Source organism: Triturus cristatus, chromosome 3_1, assembly GCF_964204655.1.
Source record: "Triturus cristatus chromosome 3_1, aTriCri1.1, whole genome shotgun sequence".
Classification (NCBI taxonomy): domain Eukaryota; kingdom Metazoa; phylum Chordata; class Amphibia; order Caudata; family Salamandridae; genus Triturus; species Triturus cristatus.
The window spans coordinates 110,620,599-110,643,311 of NC_140583.1; positions in this window are offsets into that span (position 1 = coordinate 110,620,599).

The following is a 22,713-nucleotide window of genomic DNA, read 5'->3' on the forward strand; positions in this document are numbered from 1 at the left end:
TCCACCAAACTGATCACAACTGTACAACATTCACCCCAACAGCGTCTATGCTACGAGGTAGCTCATCCACAGGAGTAATCCACAATGAATGTGCGATAAAACCAATATGCCCCCCGCCCCATCCCCCAGCAACCCCCCCAACGTAACCGCCACCACCCACCCACCCAAGCATGTCGCCAGTATCTATCATAATTACATGTGCATCTAAGCCTCACCTACCACTCGTCGGATACGCCTCCCAGCTATCCGAGCAGAGAGTGCCTCAAGAGCATAGGGGGAAGCCTGTTACAGGGTGCTCACGGAACCGGGGCCCCTTATCTCATTTGCACCCTTTAACAGTCTCTATAACCACACTCTCTCAGATACATTGAATTAGTTATATAGCGCCACTCATACCAGTGTAGGGTGTCAGAGCACTTTCCATCACACACACATTACACAGAGACAATCAATCATACGTGTTTTAAATTAGAGTATAGGAAATGTTTAAATAAGCCAAAGGACTAAAAGTGTAGGAGTCACATGTCATCCATACTGGTAGGCAGTATAGTTTAAGAGTGCTTGGTGTGGAGAAGCACACACTCGAAAAAGAAACAGCATAGTTGGGAGTTTTCTTTAATAACAAGAATCGATTTCTAGTCAAATTAATCCTTTATGCAACATTAATCAATGTTCTAATGTATGCTTTGCTGAGTGTATGCAGTTCTGTGATGAAAGTTAATAGCTCACTGTTGAATATTAGGACTTTAAGTTATAAATTGCAAGTAACAAAAGGATGTCTCTTTTGAAAGCAGTAACCTGCTGATCTGTTTACATCATACGCACTCTGTAATCTACTTGGTACACGTTCTTTGCAGCAGGCATATTAACCCTCTGCACTAACTTCACCTATGTCAAAACCTCAACTATACAAAACACTGAGCTCTCTCCAGGAAGATAATTAATGACACGAGTTATCTTGACATTTTTGTGAGGCCTGGCAATTGCTGGAGGAAAGAAAGGCTGCAGCAGGTGCTTTAAAAACATAATAAACTTGCAAACACGGCGCCCCCAGGAAGCCAGCACCCGGTGCGGTGGCACCGGTCGCTCCGCCCTAAAGCCGGCCCTGCATACACCTTCAACCTCCATTGGAACAATTTGTTCATGCAAATCAGTTATATTCTTAATATATTTCTTTAAGTTCTGGCTTTCGTCAGGAATATAAGTACAGCAATAGTGTACTTTCAGTATTTGTAGGAAAGTGGCTCTGTATATACTGTTCCGAAATAGGTACAGTATGTACAGAGTCCACAGCCCCCAGAGGTTTGGCAGAGGCTAAAGTTAGATCTAACCTTACTCTCTAAAGTGGTAGCTTGGTCGAGCAGTAAGGCAGTATCAGAGGACAGTGTAAAGCATTTGTTTGTACACACTCAGTCAGCAAATGGTCTCACACACTCACAAACTGAACTCTAGGCCAATGGTTTGTATATAAAAATATATGGTTGTTTTATTTTAGAACCAACAATAGGTATCAAAATATACTTTCTCAGAATGAGATGCTTTAGTTAAATACTTTGCAAAAGGCAATTGACTTGGGATGCAATAGTTATAGTTTGTTGCAATAGGCAACACAATTTCAAACACAATAATACATTGAGCTCAATGGGAATTTTAAGTTATATGCAATTGATTACTTTCAGGATTACTTTTCTAACTCCAGGACTAGATCCTAGATTCAGTCCTGGGACAGGTCTTGGAAACAAGTGAGTAAATACGTTTTAGTTACTGTTGTGATTTTTAAGCAATATTTTGCTATTTTAAAAGCTGACACTTAGAAACTTTTTCTAATCAAATTACCAATGCTATCCTAAGGTGAGGAAATTCACTTAGCAGGTAAGTGGGGTTATGTTTACTTTTGTCTAGGTCAGTGTTGGATCCTGGATCCAGCACTAGTGTACCACCTGTAAGCAGTTGAGAAACAGTCAATGTTACCGTATGGAAGAAAAGTGAGGCTTTTGGGTAAGTACTCGCTGGCAAAGTTAAGGTTCTGGGCATAGACTCAAGGGTCTCCCAGGGTCAGGTAAGTACAGTTGTTACACCCTCAGCGGCACAGGGGCAGCCGGCCCAATGTTATGCTGATGCCAGGGGTCAGTTACTTGCTTTGAGCAGTGCCACTGCTCGTGGGAGTCCCAGATGCTCAGAGTCCCAAGGTAGCCAGGTCCTCCGGGGTTTGTGAGGTTGCTGGCCACAGGAGGTGCCGGGATTTAGCAGGAGCAGGTTTGAGGGTCGACAGGCCGGTAGGGCTGGGGCCAAAGCAGTTGGTGTCTTCCTCTTGTTAGCAGCTGCACGGCGGGTCTTCTTTCCTCATGATCTCCTTTGCTGTTTCGGAATCTGAAATCTAAGGAAGGAAGGTTCAGGGTGCCCCTAAATACTAAATTTAGGGGCGTTACAGGTAGGTAAATGGCAGGGACCACTGGGTCCCTGCCCTGGGGTGGGTACATGCCCTATCCTGCTACTCTCCTATGAGAGGAGGGCAGTGGCCTAGTCCTGATTGGGCAGGGCTCCCCATCTTCAAGATGGCGAGAGCCCAGAGATGTGCTTCACCTCGCCTCCCCCACTTGAGTGGTGGGGTTGGCAGAGACTGTCACACCCTCTGTCCTTCCTTGGGGTTTCCGGTCAGTCTTCCCGCCAGAGTGGGGGTTTAGAACCGGTAGGGACCAGTTGCTGAGTACAGCAAGTGGCCTGGAGAAGCTCACCAAGGCGGCATGCCTTTGAAGCTTCCCCTGCCCATCCTGGGGGAGGAGACCTAGCACCTTGCCCAGTATGTGCATTGTTGTAGGCCCAGGAGAGTGGATGGCTCTCTACCCAGGGGTCCAGCTACATGTCTGCTGTGTTGCAACCTAGGCAACCCCTCAGACCAGACGTGGATTGTAAGTTAGGTTCAGGGGGCATCTCTAAGATGCCCTCTGTCATGCATTGTACATTAAATCCTGCACTGGCATCAGTGCGGGTTTAATGTGCTGAGAAGTTTGATACCAAACTTCTCAGTCTTCAGTGGAGCCATCATGGTGCTGTGGAGTTTGTGTTTGACGATCTCCCAGCACCATATACTCTTAAATGGCAGCACTGCACTTACAGTGCCCAGGAAAGGATCTGGGTACTGTAGGGGCACAGGGCTCATGCTCATGTGCCCACACCACTGGCAAAGGGCACCCAGTTAGAGGGGTGGCTGATGTATGCCAGGACAGTGTATGTTGTGGGCATGGCACACAGGGATGTGTACCATGTCGACTCTCTGTTTTGTCTTGTATCCAGATACTCAGCCTGCAAGGGTAGTGTATTTGTGTCAGGGTACAGGGCCTCTTAGGGTGGCACAATAAGTGCTGCAGCCCTTAGAGGCCATCCCTGGTCACAAGGCCCTGGGTACCTAGTGTACCATTTACCAGGGGCTGACATGTGGCCAGGGTTTGCCAATTTGGGTTTTAGGTTTCAGCATAGTTTTTAGGGAAGGAACATAGGCCCTGGGCACCTGATTGGCAGTAGCCCAGGGCACACTCAGTCAAAGTACATTCAGCAATTCAGCAAAAAGTGGGGGTATACCATGCAAGAAAGATGGCACTTTCTCACAGCATTTCACAGACTCCTCCCTCTTTGGCCAATATAATATCAAGAGCAAGTCGATTTTGCATTATCATTGCTCTCATGGCAACCATTTCGGTATTCACCATTAAGAACCCTCCAGCTGTGCTTGTCGATAAACGATCCACAACTGTAGACAACTTTCTAATTTTATGTGCATTCAGAGATATTCCAACTGCTGGTATCAGTGCTCCGAAGATATCACCTATAATTTCTGACCAACTCTCCCTCCTTCTACGTGTTAGCTGTCTACCTATTTTGTACAATCCGCCATTCCCCCTTTCCACATGAAATATTTTTGAAAAGACCAGGCCTAGGTAACATGTCCCGTACCAATGGTCCGGTAACCTATAATAAGCTCTGTTCCCACAGATGTAATATATTCCAGGGAATACCGGATCATTTCCTCCTTTAAATCCCCATCCTCCCATGATTTTGTATAAGTCATGGCATTCACTTGCACCTACAAAATAATTATAATATTCAGTATTATCTCTACTGATGCACAACTTCCCTTTCTGGGGCCAATCTAAAGCCATTGCTGGATTTGTTTCTCCCTTTAAATGATTTTCATTCCCATCATCCCAAAATGTTGTTTCCATCTTTTCCCCTGACGCCTTCTTTTGCATTTTAACTCTCCTCTCCTCTACCATGTTCAGGAAAGTTTTCTCTTCTTTTCTTAAACTACAAGTAAATGTATTCTTAAATACTTCTTCTAAAGTTAATTCTCTTGTTTACAGGAAAAATTCACCTAGTGTTCTACCAGGAATCACTTTGTTTAGTTCAGGAACTACAGGAATCTGTGAGAAAATATTATCTAAATCAGTGCAATAGTATTCTAATTTTCCTATTTTATAAAACAAACTAGCTAAGACACTACAAGTTATCCCATATGTCAAAGGAAGGTGATGATAAGTGACACCTTCTGATACAGATGCAGGTAACTGCATGCAGACATAACAGTCTCTAACCTCCATTGTTTTTACATATTCGTACAATAATTTTGAAAAAACATTATTAGAAAAATCGTTTATGGACTTATCTTTGTGAAGTTCTGTTCTATCTACCAGTTTTGTGACATGACTTTCATTAGCCTTTTCCTTATTAGTTCCGTTTACTGTGTGTCCACCTATATCTTCTAATGTTACTCTAAATGAAATTGTCATTGCTAATAAGATCCAGACAAGCATTAGTAATCCTGTACAACAAAAACACATTTTACACCATCTTCGGAGAAATCCACATGCTGGATTTCTAATTTCATTGTTTGCTATTTTGGTAATGATCAGTGTCTTTTGACTTAGCCTCTTTTCTTCTACAATTTACCCTTGTCTAAACCTAAGGCTTTGGTTGCCTACTTGGTTCTTTTCTGGTGACGTGTCTTGGACGGGTTTTATTTCCTTTTGATTTCCTTTGCCACTAAATCCATATATGAATCATCTTTGTCTTTAGGTTCACAGTCTTTGTTCAGAATTTCTTGATCATCTGTTTCTTCTCTGGTGTCAGACAAGATAACACTCAGGATTTCCGAATCTTCTTCTCCTTCGTCCACTTTCTGAACCGTCACTCTTAGACTTTCTTAGCTATCCTCTTCCTCTTATATATCAGGAAGTGCCACATATGTCCATTCCGGTGATTTGTACTTCTGGTTTGGTTTCTTTATCCTCTTTGCTCTTTGCAAGTGTTTCTAATCAGTGTCCTTTTATGTTTTTTTGACTAGACACTTCATTCACTTGTTCAGCATTATCAGATTTTATTCTGGTTAGTCGGTATCTCAATCTCTTGATTTTGTTGGGCCAAATATCTTCTTTCAAAGGCCTTTTTAATTTAGATACTTTCCCTTCTCGCTCTGTTTTCCAAGCTCTTTTCCTCAAAGTTCTTCCACCTTTGCTTTCTTTTCACTTTCTTCAGATTCTGTATCTGTCTGGATTTTACTTTCTGTGGATTTTATCCTCAAGACTTCAGGTTCACTATCTGTATCTATCCCTCCTTGTGTTTCTTCCACGCAATCGTCATGCTGACTATCTGTCCCTTTTTCTGCCTGTGTGTGTTGTGTCCCTACACCTCCTCAGGGTTCTTCATCAGTTATGTCACCCTCACTTTCTGTATCTAATTCCTCACCTTCTATGTCTATGATTTCGAGGGGAATTTCTCATGTGCTTGTACTCAGGATTTCTTTTCCAAAGATTACTTGCTCAGTTTTTCCAGTGTCCTCATTTATTCTTTCTTGTATTCCCACGGGTCCTGTCTCAGATTCAGAACTGGTATCAGAAATTTCAAGGCGTCTTAGTGGTATATTTTCTTGCCCAACAATTTGACTTAAACCCGCTTCTCCTGCTTCTGGGTTTTGTCTTGTTCTCGTTTCTTCTGATTCTGATTCGGAATTGGTATCTGATAGGTCTCGTTGTTCCTCTTCAGATTGATCTTCTGGATTTGGGACTCGAAGAATATGACTGGCATGAATCTAGTTCTTCGCTCCTGCACACTTCACAGCAGTTGTTGTTGTCAGAATCACTTGTCGTGGTCTTCCCCAGCGTAGAACCAGACAATTTCTCCTTCTGTGTACTTTTGTGCGGACCCAACCTCCAGGACTTAAGTCATGAGCTGGCTTCTTTTCAATAGTAGTTGCATCTGGTCCAACCTGATGAAACACAGAATGTACCATATCAGCCAATTATTTGCAATAATCCAAGACGAAGTCATTAGATATAGGCAGCAGTTTGTTGATGGGAATAAAAACATGTCTCATCGCTCTACCCATGATAATTTCTGGGGGCTCAGACCAGTTTTCCTATCAGGAATTGATCTGATTGTCATTAGAACTAGAGGCAAGACATCTGGCCATTTTAGACCAGTGGCCAAACACATGTTTCCCAATCTGTTCTTTATGGTGCCATTTATTTGCTCCACCACTCCAGAAGCCTCTGCTCGGTAGGCACAATGTTGTTTCTGTTCTACATTCAATGCTTCACAAATCAATTTTATAACCTCATTCTGGAAATGTGTTCCTCTATCTGTTTCAATCTTTACTGGGAAACCAAACCTAGGAATGAACTCTCTCTTTGCTACAGTAACTCCATCATTCCTTCGGGTCGGGTAAGCCTCAACCCAACGTGAAAACAGACGGACAATCACCAGTACATATCTTAGCCTGTTACATGAGGGCATTTCAATGAAATCAAGCTGCATTCAAGTGAAAGGACCTCCCTCTCTTCCTATGGTTCCCAAGCTCACCACAGATTTCCTTCCTGGATTAAGTTGCTGGCATATGAGACATCTGTCAAGAATTCCTGTCATGCGAGGGGAGGAAAACGGTAACCAGCGAAAACGGACTACATCTCCCAGGATGCTTAGCGGTTGAGAGGTTATGTAAACGGGAGAGCTGTTACATAACTCAAGGAAAACACGCCCTTATGTAAACAGGAGAGCTGTTACATAACTCAAGGAAAACACGCCCTTATGTAAACAGGAGAGCTGTTACATAACTCAAGGAAAACACGCCCTATAAAGGGAGGAACCGGGAGGTACAACGCTGTCGGATATTGTGTTTACACCGACGTACCTGCTTAGTGAAGAGCAGTGTTCCGGAGTGGTGCTCCAGTAAGGCAAGAACGGAGGTAGGTCGAGTCGTTACTCCCTGGGCCGTGTCTTGCCCCATCGTCACCTGTGAAGGACCCGGAAGCTCTACCGGATAACCATTGAGCTTCGCTTTTTGACTCGGCTGAGTCAAAGCGCAGTGGCGCTTTTGCTGGTTGGAGTCGTAACTCCCAGCCCGACCAGAGATACAGGGACTGCCAGCTGTAACGCACACCAGGAGGTGTTTGCCGCGTTACAGACTCGGAAGTCCACAGGATCGATCGAGCGGCTGCTCTCGGTTCAGTCTTCTTTGCTTGTGATTGGGGTATCGGTGACGCATCACCAGGAGGTGACTCCGCGTCCCGGTGCAGTCTGAGGAAGAGGTTGAGCGGCTGCTCCCTTCAGGTAGAGACCCCGGCTGGGTGTTTCCCTGACTCCTCGATTCCCCCCAACACTCTTCGTGCCCCTCACAGCCTACCGATTGGCATTGTCGGCCATTTTATTTCTGCCCTCTGTTGGCATACGCCGGGATCGGCGTATATGCAGAGGACGGTTAGGACCATCCGTGCTGTGGGCTGGTAACATACTTAGCCTGGAGGATTCCAGTGACTATAACCTTTGTTTATTCCTTGTATTATTTTTGCCTTCATTAAAATAACTAAACCTTCACAAGTGGTTGCGTTCTCATTATCGTGTCTGTTAAACGATCCTGAGACGTTCAGGGCGTTACAACATCTCTGACAAAGGCTCTCAGCTATAAGCCGAAACTTTGCATTATACCAGGTCTGTTTAAAATGTCTAATCATGGCATCCCTGCCTATGTGAGCCTGCCCATGGTACATCAGTGCCATGGTAGAGATCTTGCTATCCATGGTCTTCCATCTCTGTAAACCCAAACTCTCTCTGCTTCTCGTGGTGCACATCCTGATTTTATCCACTGTTTCTTCTCCTCTTCCCCTGTCTCTTCCTGTAACTGTCTCACTTCATCCCATGTACTTACGGTGTTAGTAAAAAGCAAGGAACATAGATCCATTTCCTTCTCCCTGTTACGATTTAATGAAGTTTGGTTCGTACACAATACTGTGCTAGGTAATTGGAAAACTCATTGCCTGCTGACACATAGTCAGTTCCCTTTCTGTTTGCGCTACATTTTATAACAGCGATCTGTTTAGGCAGCTGTATCGCCTCAAGTAATTTCCCAACTATTTCTGCACTTCTGATGGGAATTCCACTCGGTGTCAAGAAACCTCTTTGGGACCAAATTTGCCTAAAGTCATGCACCACTCCAAACCCATACTGACTGTCAGTAATCACAGTGACTCGCAAATTCTTTCCCAACTTGCATGCTCTAATCAGTGCAAACAACTCAGCAACTTGAGCAGATCGTACCCCTCTCAAACAAGATGCTTCCAACACAGTCGCTACAGTACACACAGCATATGCAGCACTCAAAATGACCCATCCACAAACATCACATAGTCACTCTCTTTCAGAGGCACATCTGTTATGTCCGGACGCGGTTTGGTGCAAAAATCAAGCACAACATCATCTTTCACCTCCGCATTCACAGCATCAGATAGTAATGTCGATGGGATCACATTAGTGCATCTTACAAGACTCATATTTGTAGCACCCAAAATCACCCTTTCATATTTAGTTAGACGGCTATGCTTCATGAACTGTGTTTTACTTCTTGTCAAAAGGATCGCCACATCATGGGGAACAAACACTCTCACAGGGTATCCCATTACAATTCCTTCACTTTGTTCCAGGCTCTTACAGGTGGCTGTCACGGCTTTCAAACAACCAGGCAATGCTACAGCTACTGGATCTAGTACAGATGAAAAATACGCAATCGGTCATCTCAATCTTCCATGTCTCTGCACTAACACGGAAAGAGCACACCCATCTCTCTCACTGCAATGTAGCATGAAATCTTTGTCCTAATCAGGCATTCCAAGAGCCGGTGCTTCACACAAGCTGTCTCTCAATTGTTTAAAAGATTTCATCTCTTCTTTATTCAGCTCAATAGGATCTTTCACATCACTCTTTGTCAAACGTACTAGTGGTTTTGCGATCAGCGAGAAATTGCTGATCCACTGTCGACAATATCCCACCATTCCAAGAAACATTTTAACTTCACTCTGTGTCATTGGTGCTATCATTCCTTTGATTATTTTAATTCTGTCCATTGTTACTTTTCTCAGGCCCATTTCAATCTCATGACCTAAGTATTGTACTTCTTTCTGACAAAACTGTAATTTTGATGGGTACACTTTAAGTCCTCCATCGGCCAAATGATTTAACAGTGCAACTGTGTCAACCACGCATGCTTCTCGCGTCTTCGATGCCAACAATAGGTCATCGATATATTGAACAAGTATTGAACTTTTGGGCATTTTTAAATCTTCCAGTGACTTCTTTAGAATCTGATTAAATATTGAAGGACTCTCAGTATACCCTTGATGGATACGGCACCATGCCAAAATACGCTCACCAAACTGGAACGGCAAAAATTTGTTGGCTGTCAGGGTGCAATGGAATAGAAAAGAAAGCATGACACAAGTCAATGACTGTGTACCATTCTGCATCATGGGGAATCTGATATAGAATTACCGAAGTGTTAGGCACACTGGGACAGCAAGGAACAACAATTTTATTCACTTTTCTCAAATCCTGTACTATCCTAAAGGTTCCATTTGGCTTTTTCAAACCCATGATTGGAGAGCTACATGGACTGCTCATTATCTCTCTCAGAATTCCTTGTTCAATCATTCTGTCTATTACAGGCGTTACTCCTGCAATTATCTCTGGTGTTAATTTATACTGAGGACTATTCAGGTAATTTACTCCTTCTTTTACAGTTATTTTCACAGGATCTACCCTTTTCATTAATCCAACACCCTCTCCTGTGAAATCCCACACTTCTGTTTTCACTGTTTCTTTTAACTCTTGAGGCAATCCTTCCGGATCAAATACAACGAATGCCTCAGTAATTTCAGGTTCTAAGTTTGCCATTGTCATTCTATACAGTACTTCTTCGTCTGGAGTTTCAAAGGCTATACCATCAGGTGTACAAAAGATGGTGCAATTCATCTTGCACAGTAAATCTCTCCCCAACAGATTTACAGGACTAGTGTCGCATGCGACAAATCGATGCATATCAGTGAATTTCCCTATTCCAATCTTTACAGGATCAGTAAGATAAGCTTTTATCTGTCTGTTTGAAACTCCAACTACTTGGATTGTTTCACCCAAGAGAGGAAGATTTTTCACTTCAGCTGATCTAACAGATGAACGAGTAGCACCAGTATCCACTAGGAAAGTAATGTTTACTTCCTTCACCTTTCCATCCACAAAGGGTCCTGTCTGGCCTACCTCCATAGTTGCGCCATCAATAATTCTCTTTGCGTTGCAGCCAATACTGTGAAACAGCACCAGCGCTGGGTAGCTTTGTTACTTGTTCTTCGGTGTAGAATCCTGTCTCATTACTGTATCTTTGAGGATTTATGTTCTGTGGAAAAGGTGGCTTCGGCACCTGACACTGTTTGGTAACAACCTGCTGCTGTCGCGGCGAAAGCACCTCACCTCATTCTGCACCTGTCGATTTAATGATGAATTATCACCATTAGCTCTTGGTGGCAATTTACACTCCGATTTCCAATGCCCTAATTTTCCGCAATTATGACATGGCCATTTCTTTTTAGCTTCCTCTATGCTGATCTGTCCTTTTCCTTTTCCAATATTAGGCTTTTGTTCTGCTTGCCCCATTCCATTAGCCTGCTTGATTAACTGGGCTTCTTGATGCTCGGCTACCTTAACCTGTGCCCACATTGCCTTTTCTTTCAGTTTACGCTGTTTGGCTTCAATTTCATCACTAAAATATTTTGCATGTCGTTACACTTCATCTATCTTTTTTTTTTGCCAATCTACTGTATGCTGTTTAATCATTTCACTAACTTCAGGCCTTAAACCATAAACAAATCTGTACACAAAATGACTCAAATCTTTTTCACTTAATTTCTCATCTCCACCGTATTGTTTAAAAGCCAACAATAACCTTTCGTAATACGCATGCACTGATTCTTTAGCCTCCTGGTGAGTTCTGTCAATCTTTACCCAATCAGTTTCTTTCGGAGGTACTTTATTTTTCAAAAAAGTAATTACCTGATCACATTTTTTCATTACTTCTGGATCATGGGCTCCCATCTTAGGATCCCTAGGATATTCTTGTGTTTTGTGTTAGCCAATCTATTGTAATTTTACATTCTGCCCATAAATCTGCAGGTACAATTATATCAAAAAGACTATTCAGATCTATCCACAACACCTTGGAAAGTTTGACAAACCTTTCTACCTGTCGGTACCATTCAACTGGTTTTTCTCTTAACCTTGGAAAATCATTGGTAAATGACAAAATATCCTGTCTAGTCCATGGAACATGCACATATCCTCCTCCAGGAATTTCTCTCATGGGACATTCTGTTACCACTGGCTCTTTTTCTCTCACTGGGAAAGCTAGAGAGGCCTTAGCAGTAGTTTCCTCTCTCTTTCTAAACCATCTACTTTTCCATCGATCCACATCACCCCATTTCCTTAACAATGCAATCAGTTCTTTAATGTGGGTCAGTCTCCCTGCAGTATTCAAGTTTTCAATATCCTTTTCAGAAAAATCTACCCTATATGGCTTTTGTAATGACCTTGTTTTCTCAAAATCGATTCCCATTTCACTCGCTGTCTCTTCTAACTTTTCATGCACAGTCCTGGCTCTCCAAGTTATGTTTTTACATAAAAACATTAACTCCTCATCTTGGTATGCTTTTAATTTTTCAGTTGGAATTGTTCCTACGATTAACTCTTCTAATGCTACTTTTAATTTTGCTACATCTAAAGGTTGTGGTACTGTATCACTTTTATGTAAACTTCTTAACCAATCACTTAATTCTTCCGATGTTGTTCCTACAGGGGTTGTCTCTCTTCTCATTTTATCTGTCATTCTCTCTGGGGTTTCTGTTGCTGATTCTGTTCTCATAGGTGTCTTACTCGCTAGACTTTGATTTACAGTTACATTTTTAGGGGTACTTTATCCTGATATTCCTGCCGTAATCTTCCATTCATTTTTTCCAGAACCACTCCATTCTTTCTCCTTTTGCATACCGCAATTATATGGGACTGTTAAGCAATGCTCACTATCTTTTTGTTTATCAAAAACAGGTATCACCGGTCCTATAGTTACAGGCACTGTCACTGCTTCCATATTCTTAGTTAATTCTCTAATTTTCTCAGTTAATTCCAGTGTAGTTCTTGCTAACTCTGCTGATTTTCATTTTCAGTTCTTACGTTCTGTGACATTTCAGAATCTTTAAATTGATTATTTTCCCCCAAATTAGGTGGCATTTGCTCAAATGTTTTATTCATTATAGTCTACTTTGCCGATGCACTCGGCATCACCAACGCAGAATCCTGTTGATATGGAGGTGGGTTTTTATAAAACATGCCTTCCAGCACTTCATCTTCTGATTCACTCACTCCATATCTGTAACCTTCTGACCCTGTGTTATTTCTCTTTTCTGTGCATTTTCTGCCACTTATCTCTCCAGCGTTTCTCAGAGGAAACATACCATCAGTCATACTCGCATTTTGCCATCTTCTCATCCTGTCATCATGACTTTCTTGACCACAATGTCTACCAAACATATAATTATACCTTCTCCCACTCCAATGCCTTTCCCTTTCATATATCTCTTCTTCCCATTCAGTCAAAGCCTTGAATTGGGTAGGTCTGGGTTTTGGTTCTATCCTCATCATCCTATCTCTTAAATTTCGTAATACTGCCAAACTAAGTGAACCATTTTCCGGAAATGCTAGCACTGCATCATCTTTGGTATACTTTGCCAGATTCTCTAACCAAATACATGTATGATAACCATATTTCGCTACCATAAAAGAAGAAGGCGATTTCGGTGGAGGAATTATCTGTCCTTCTCTAGTTACAATTGGCTTATCCTTTTTAAATAGGTCTTTTATTTTTCTTAAACCGTGATTTTTCTCTTTCTCGGGTGGATCGTAGTACATCATTTTTAATTTTCAAAGTTCTTAATCAACTAAGCTTTGCAAATCACTTCTTTCACGGCTTCTCCGTATTCTGTCCAATCCCAGCGCAACTCAAGCTAACGGACCAATCCTGAGCGTCTACGTCACTCCTGAAAATCTCCAATCTCAGCGCGACTCACACTAACGCACCAGTCAGTGAAAGCTTTGTCTTCCTACAGCTGACCAATCCCTGCGCGGTCTTTCTGACGTCAGCCTTTCTTGCTGACCCCTCCTTCACAAATTTTATCGGCAAACTTTTCTTACGTTTCCTTCACTCAAAATCTGTTAGTAACAACATAAAACATCTCCATTGCCTGTTTCGCTAAACCAAAGAGATAGCTTTGTTCATTTACACAAGAATTCTGTCTTTCCAGTAGGCAGCGCTTAACTCTACCCTACCACAGAATTTTCTGTTACACCGATAAAGTAGCACTTCCCTCTACCTTACCCTTCTATCAAGCAAAAGGCAAAATGTTTCTCTGGGGATAAAACAAATGTGGAGACTACAATGCTCCTGTGAATTAAGGCCAGTGTTTCACAGGAGAACCTATTACCATGCCACTCACTCACATTCACACAGAGATTTCCCTAACATAACACAATCCCATGTTATTACAATTCTTGAAACCAGACAATGTTCAATCCATGTGACTTCTCTTGCCACATAAATCCACTCCGTACTTCTCGGAAGCTTCAAATTTCTGACTACATTTAACATAAACAATACTCAACATAAAGTGTTAAACATAAATCGATAATCACCAAACCAATACAATAATAACCATCAATCTGCTACCAAGAAATCTGATGCGGCGCAAGGGGCAAAATTTACATATTCTCCCTATGCCACAGATTCGTAATCACAACAACTCATCCATACACTCATTCATTGGTGGGGCCCATAACACCAACACGCACTCGTCATTCAATAACTCTCACTCAAATCCATACATAGGAGAAAAGCGCTAGACATGTGGGTACCTTGTTACCTATCAGGATAAATTCTTCTTTACATTATATACATTTTATACATATGCACCTACAGAATCCTGACCTTAACATCAAGGCACTCCACCACTGGGTCGATGGACCAATTAGTTGGACTGGTTGATGGTGAATTAGATCCAGATAAAACACAATTAAAGCCTAGGAAACATTTGATATTTTCAGTAATTAATTAAAGAACCACAAACTCATTTCGTATTATTTCAACTTTGTTTAACTAATAATAATTTACCTGCGTTAGCATTTATGCACTACAGTTCATAATATAAATTCTGTTTATTTTAAAGAGAAATCAGACACTTAGTAAATAAGCATGAATTTAGAAAGCACAGTTCATTAATTACCAATTAGCAAGCGTCGACGAATTTCTGAGTAAACAGAGGGTTATCCGCATTCTCTGGTACAATTTCCAGGATAGGCTGTCCGACCCACAGCAAAGATCAAACCGTCAGACGAAATATAAGATACACTGCAAACTTCTCTCCCGAAAACCAAAGAAACCCAAGGCAAACCATTGGAAACGCCACCAGCTCAATGCAGACACAACGCCATGAAAGATCAACCTGATGTCCACCCCCCTTTGGCGAATGAGGGCTTTATATACCCTTTTTTCCTCTTACTTCATATTAACATGCAACATTTTAGGGGTAGAGAAATGTTCTGATTGGACAGTTCGGGCTTATCTGTAAGTTTTCTAAAAGTTTCCCAGGATAAACTGGTTCTTTATGAAGACTTGGCATAGGAAGGCGCACATTTTATAATGTTCATTTAGCTCCCAGGCGAAAGCTGCGAATGTAACAGTTAGAGGAAGAGAAGTAATTTCGCCACAGGTTCTGTATTGTCCTTCCCGCTGTTCCCACACCGCCGTCAGTTGGCAGGCAAACAAGTTCCTATCCCTATCCTTGACAAGGAACATGGTGCCATAGATTTGGGGTCATTTGGAGATCTCCAGAGCCATCCGATTCTGCGCAGAAATCATTGCGCTCACATGGTGGCATCTTCTTCAGAGACTCCATCTTGGGTACTGTGGCTTAGTAGGCCTGAATGCTAACTTAAGCAAAAACAGACATAACAGTAATTAAAATATAGAAATGGAGATTCTAATGTTTAAACCCACACTAATCCCAATGTATATTAGTATTTCCCTAGCTGCAGCAACATTTAAAGCGATAATACTCACCATTTCATAATTTTGAAAGCACAAACAATCACAAAGCGACATAAATCATGCAATTTACTATTTAACCACAATCTAAGGTTAGTTTGCGTACCATAATTAATTAATTAATTATTCTGCCATGCAATCAGCATTTTAGTCCCACGTGTATCTCGTGTTTATCAAGGTGCAAAAGTTGATTAGTAAAATTTCACTGCAAACCGGTTATTGCAAGTTAAGTTTAGGATGATTACGTAATTAATTTCATGCAATTTAGAGGAGGTATACAAATTGTTGTTTTACCTGCTCCGTCAAGGTCCAGTTAAGTGCTGAGCCGAATAATATTCCCAAATAAGAAAACGATTCTGCTTTACTGATAGGGACTCGTTTTACAAAAACAGTCCTGGATTTAGGGCCTGTTACCATTACATGGAACTGTTTCACTTTGCTATTTAAATCCAGGCTGTTCATGAAGTCAGCAAAAGAGATTAAAAGTCGCTGTACACCATTAGTCCTAGAAAGGAGGAAGGCGTCATCTGTGTAAAGCAGAGCTTCTATAGGAAGCCTCCCTATAATCAGCTTATCCCTCCCTCAAGAATATTCAGTATGTTGAGTATTAAAAAAATCAATGTATTGCCCTTAAGAAGCATTATAATTCGCATGAGTGATGAATTCCATTCAGTAGGCATCCGAGAGCCAGTTTAATTCATTCTCACCATCTCATAAGTATTTAAGCATGACATGACCTTCAGATAGTAAAGTATCAAACCCTGCTGTGGCGAGGCTGCCCTGTGTTTAATCAGAATTCTCTCCAGTGAGAGATCAGATAATGTTAAAATGAAAGCGCTCTTCTTTAACGCACCGCCCGCCCCTCCAAAATAAACAAGCATTGGCATAGCCAATAGGTCTCGCCTTTGGGACCTTATAAGTGTTTATCCATGCAACAGTTGCATAACTAAATACTTATAAGGTCTCAAAAGCGTGACCTATTGGCTATGCAAAGCGGCCCTGCGGCCGCGAAAGTGAAAGTGATCGCGATGGCGATCACGATCACACATCAAAGCGAAAGTGAAAGAAATTGTGGTAAAGCGCAGCGCACGCGCCCGCGCACATGCACTGTAGCTCTAGGCTGGCCTGGTAGCACTTTTTGGAGCCCTCTCACTAAGTCTCGCCAGACCAGCTCATGTGCTGGGTCAGGCGAGACCTAAAAATACTGGAGGTAGGATGTGATGTGAGAGGAGGATGTGGTCCGTCGGCTGCGCTGCCGCATCTGGTGCAGGAAACCAGGGTTCGAGTCTCGAAGTCGCGTCCACATCCTGTGATTCTGGGCAAATCACGTAACCTCCCCGTGCCTGAATGTGTAATGTAAATACGGCGCTATGTAAAGCGCTCCAATACCTTCGGGTCGAGTTCGCGCCATAAAAATATGCAACAAAAATAATAAAAAAGGCAGCATTAAGCAAATTCTGACCAAAATACCTTAAGCTTAGAATTTGTGCATTTCTTTTTAGAATGATTCTTGGGATGCAATAAAGTTGTAGGGAACAGAAAAATAAACATCTGCCTACCGCAAAAACAATTAAATGTTGAATTACTTTTGTTAGATGTTTCAGGCCATTCATTGCTCTCGGTTGATGAGGCCATTGATAGATTCCATTTAAGACACTTGGGTGAGGTGAGGCACACCCTCTGAGTGTTATGTAAACACTCAGAAGCAGAGCTATGCGATTATCTACATGATTTCGAAATCATCTCACTTGGCAGGTCCAGGGATCAGTTCCAAACAAGATAATTTTGAAAGATTAGCATGACGCAAGAGTTTATATAAGCTGACCCTGCCACGAGCAGTACCACGTGCTGTCTCTTTAACGTTTTTATTTAAAGCAACAGTGCTCTAGAATCTGAGCCAACGGGTCCTTTTGATAGGAAGTGGGGGTTGCCCACACCTGCAACCTTTACTCCAGTATTGGAGAAATTGCATTTTAATGAATTAAATGTCATGTTTCTTTTGAAACACTGACAACTATATACCCTAATCATCATCGAAAGACTCCAGATGAAGGAATGCAATAACTATGAATATTTATCGGTAGATTTCTAGCACGGACTGAGGCAGTACATGACTGCTAAAATAAATTGGAATGTGAGTGCAATAAACGGTCTGAACTGCATCTACCATAATGCATTGCAGGAGGGCAGTACCAATAGGTTCAAATGGTGTGCCACATCTATGACATATACAGCAAACACCTGTAAGTGTTGAAATTGTCAGATTATTGAAAAAGTGGCACTTGCTGAGGTATGTACTTTAACCTTAAAGAGCCCAGTTACTAAGAAGTGCCTTGTTACTTCCAAAGTTCATAAAGTAACAACACCAGCTCTCTCATTCTGTTCATGAAGGACCCAATTTACAAAGAAAAACATGCAGCCAAATGCTTGCCTTTGATGAACAAGTCTTGGTGCTTCACAAAACACTTTTTCCAGTCGTTTGTCGAAAAAATCTACCGAATGTCTAAGAGGCACACTAGTCTGCCAGGAAACTTGCACTTTGAGCTGGGCAGAATTTCCGCCCTGGGAACTCTACCTGCTCTGCGTTAGGCTGAACGCCATATTACATGTTACTTTTATCATATGCTTTCTTCAGAGGGACTATGTGGAGAAACGTTTTCTCTGAACCCACTTTGGGGATGATGCCATCCTGTCATAAATTTACGTTATCTTTATTAACTTGCAGACTTAAATATACATGTAGATCAGGGTCGTTCTGCAGGGCCGGCTTTAGCACTGGTGGCGCCCTGTGCGACAATGTTTGTTGGCGCCCCCCCCCCCCACAGACTCCCTCACTACCACCCTTTCACAGTGCCCCGTCAAGTCTCCATAATCACTCTCTCTCACATGTATTTAATTAGTTGTATAGCACCTCCTATACCAGTGTAGGGTGACAGAGCACTTTCAATCACACACACACTACAGAGAGACAATCAATCATAGGTGTGTAAAACAGTGTATAGGAAATATTACATAAGCCAGAAGACTACAAGGTGTAGGGGTCACATGACATACATACTGGTAGACATTTTAGTTTAAGAGTGCTTGGTCTTGAGAAGCACAAACTCAGAATTGAAAACATAACCCCATGGTTTTGGGGTTACATTTAATAATAGGGATTTTATATTCTTACCAAAATGAACCCTTTTTGAAACAGAATAATGAAAGACAGAAGAAAAATTATAATGCTCTAATCTATATCTTGCAGTTTGCATGCAGCTCTTTGACAGTTATTAGCTCACTGTTCCATGTTAGGATTTTAACATCTACACTACCAGTAACAAAAGGATCGCTCTGACAAAAGCACTGACTGATTTAAAATATAGGCACTTTCTGATCTGCATGGTACACATTCTTGGCAGCAGGCATATAAACCCTCTGTGCTACCATACAATGAGTTAAAACTTCCACTAGACAAAACCGTCTCTCTCCAGGAAGAACATTAGTCACGGTAGTTATCTTGACATTTTTATTGCTGTATGAGAAATGCCAGACACTAGCAATGCAGCAGCAGGTTCTTTTAAAGCTATAAAATATTTCCAAGGATGGCGCCCCCTTGAAGAGTCAGCACCCGGTGCGGTGGCACCGGTCGCACCACCCTAGAGCCGGACCTGTCGTTCTGTCCGTAGCGGGCATTGGGCGTTTGCACGGGATCCTAAAAAGGTGTGGACCGGTTTTGGAGCAGTGGTGGCCGGTTTTGCAGTGATGAAAGCCGGTTTTGGAGTGGTGAAAGCCGGTTTTAGAGTGGTGAAAGCCGGTTTTAGAGTGGTGAAGGCCGGTTTTGCAGCGATGCTGTAATTTCAGCCCTCAGTAACAAAAGCAGCAGTGCTGGCGGCCATTTTTGTAAAGCACCAGTGCTTCACGCTTGCCCACGCTTGGGGGCCGGTCCTATAAAATTGCCTGGGCTGCTTTCTGTTTTCAGACCGGCTTTGATGCATCTGCAAAGTATTAACCGTAGGGTAGTTCGGTCCTCCCTCCTGCACTCCCTCAAACAGAAAACTCCAGCATACAGGCAGATCTTCCCAACTGAGTAAGTGCCTCTCTGCTAGGAAATCCTGACTTCACGATTTCAATATTAAGAGCAGAGATCCATTTTTTGTACTCAGACATTTTCTATAGAAAGTTGTTTAGAATGTGGCACTAAGGGCCTTATTTCCAATTTTGTAGGCGACCCACTCTCTGCAAGGGCGGCGGAATAAATTAATCCATCGCCCTGACTGTGGTGCCGCTGGCCAAATTTGAAATGTACCCTGGTGCAGTGGACATTTCTAGCATTGGTAGGCACCACCGTCACAGCAGTTCCTGTCAATGCATTGTAAGTTTGCCGTACACCTATGTCAAAATGATGAGCCATATGGCAGCCGTACAATGCTTTTTTAATTAAAAAAGAAAATCCCAAAGCGGGATTTTCTTTTTGAAAATAAAATAAACTATGCTCCTCTCACCATGGTAGTTTCTTACCATGGCGAGGGAAGCTTTGGGCACCTTCAATTCTCCTTACCTCCTGGTTTATCCTGGTGGTGATGGGCATTGAAAAACAGCTGTATGTCTGCCCATTTAAATTAGGTGGGAGGACGTACAGCCAAACCTCCGATGGCCCTTACTCTGTCACCATGGAGCCATCAAAGGGGCTTGACCCTGGCAGAGATGGAGTAGACTATGCTGACCTTTTGCTCAGTTTAAAATCTGACAGGACGACCGTTATGTTGATGGACAGGGAAACAGAGTTCCCCCTCCGCAAATATATAAATCAGGTTCAGATTGTCTGAGTCACAACAAAATGCCAATAACTACATGGATAGGCTTCGACCTGAGATTTGTGCACATCTCTGCATTCAAGAGAGCTACAAAAATCCCCACAAATCCACTGGAAAACTGCATAAATTATGGGTTTTCAGGCTTAGTGCTCACACTTTCCTCTTTAGATTGTCCACAGTGTGCCAAAAATGAACTGCTGATATGTGCACAAATTAATATTTTTTTCCTTCATATGCAGAAATCACGCTGAGAATATGGGAGTATTTGGAGCTATCTAACTCTTAGTTTGCACTCCTTCAGCACCTGATCATTGTGTGCATAGTTTGTGTTATGACTTTGTGGATGTTCACCACCGCGACCACCTGTCACTCCCCAGTGACTGAACCTTAAACTTGCAACCACTAGAAATCTGTTATGATTGTGAATTTTCTTTTGTTATAATAGTGTTGAAAAGTTGGCAGTTCCTGCTAATTCTGGTTTTATGAATTAGGATGTATGTGGTATTTGTATGACACAAATCTAGCCAAAATCTATAAGGGAGCAGAGCACTGTCAGGGACAAAGGGAAAGATATAGTCAATGAGCAATTGGAGGCGCAGCTGTGCTCTGAGAGTGCGGTGGACTGTTATTTTATGTGTGAACAGTAACTCTATACTTACCTTTTTCCAGTTGTACATATAGTGTACCGTGTTAGAGACACGGTTATAGATTGGGTGGACCTTCATGTTTCCACTGGCGGTACCCCTGTTTGCTCCACTGGTGGATACCGTACATAGATGTCCCGTCAGTCTTGGGGGTCGTCAGTGTAAGTGCATCAGACTATTTGTGCCCTAATAAGAGCAGCCCAATGCATCTTTTGTATCTCTTTGGACTGCCAAGAAAAGCCTTGAGCAGGAAAAATGGCCCCACACCCTTGGAAAAAACAACAGGGTGTGAGAATAACACTTTTGGGAGTTTGTTTTTGTGGAACAAAACAGTTTGGTGAGAATCATTATTTGGGCGATCTTAAAACCTTAAATGGCTTTAAACTAGCCGCTGTGATGTCGGGTACTCTAAAGGCATAGAGATGTCGGTCAGAAATGTGGCTCTCTAGATACAGTGGGTGGTAGTCAGCCTGAGCAGCGAAAGTCATTACCTCCATTCGTGGATGTCATTTAGGGGTCGCCAGGGGTCGCTGCAACCCCTGGGAATGTTTTTTCACCCCCTGGCCTCAGCAGAGGCGAAGCTAGAGCTTGTGGCGCCCGGGGCTATAGTATCGCCGCTAATAGTTACCTCGATCATGCAAGTTACATGCACATAAATTACACGGTCCAAGGCTACACAGTTGAATACACCGGTGACTGGCAGTGACTGGCAGTACAAAAGAGAACACACAGACTGCATGATCTATCTGGGGACTCAGAAAAAAAGCATGTGACATCCATCAGAGAGCTGCGTGAACAATTACCTGGTAATCCCCTCAGCACAATGCAAACATGCACATATATGACACTGTTCAGGGATCCATCATCTACAGCTGACATTAAATGACCATTCATCATGGTCCCCCCATTAAAGCAGTGCACTTTGTGATCTGCATGGTACATGTTCTTAGCAGCAGGCACATTAACCCTCTGTGCTACCTTTCCAGGAGTCAACCCTTCCACTAGACAAAACTCGGATCTCTCTCTAGGAAGAACATTAATCACCAAAGTTATCATGACATTTTTATTGTTTCTGAAAATTGCTGGAGGCAGCAAGTTTTTTTTGAACCATAATATATTTGCAAACACTACGCACCCACCCGAAATAGGTACTCAATGCGGTCACACCGTTCGCACCGCCCTAACCTGCTCAAGGTTCATGTGACCTCAGTGACAGAGTCACAGTGACTGGATCACTGTTGCTCTAGGGTGTGCTGCTTCGTAGGCCTGCCCGCAAGACTGGAGATGAACTTCAGTATGGATTGTGGTGGACAGGCCTTCAAGGTGAACCCACAATTGAAACCACTAGGGTACACCTGCTTGTGCTAAAAATCAAGTCTTCTAAGGTATAGTGGGGCCTTGTAAGATCTAGCATGGGAATGTGCTCCCTCAGTAGAGTGGTCTGGTGGACTGGTCATGAAGGCTGAACTCAGTTACCCAGTTCCAAATTCAACAGCTCTGGCCACAGTGCCACATCCTCTCCCCCACTGAACACCATACTGCCCCACCGAGAGAAACTCTCATTGCCTTCAGCTACAACCTAATTGTGCCCGCTATAAACACTTGGATGTGGCTCAATTCAAATTATGCACTTGATAAGAGTAATATAATGCCTAAAACAAAAGTAAAAGCAACCACTCATAGGGAATGCAAGATTAAGTAAAACATGTGAAATGTAAGCAGAAACAACATGGTTACCTTAACGATCTCTCACTCACTATTCAGAAATCAGCGAGTGGTTTTACCTGAAAAGTTAAGGACATGACTACAGGGCCCT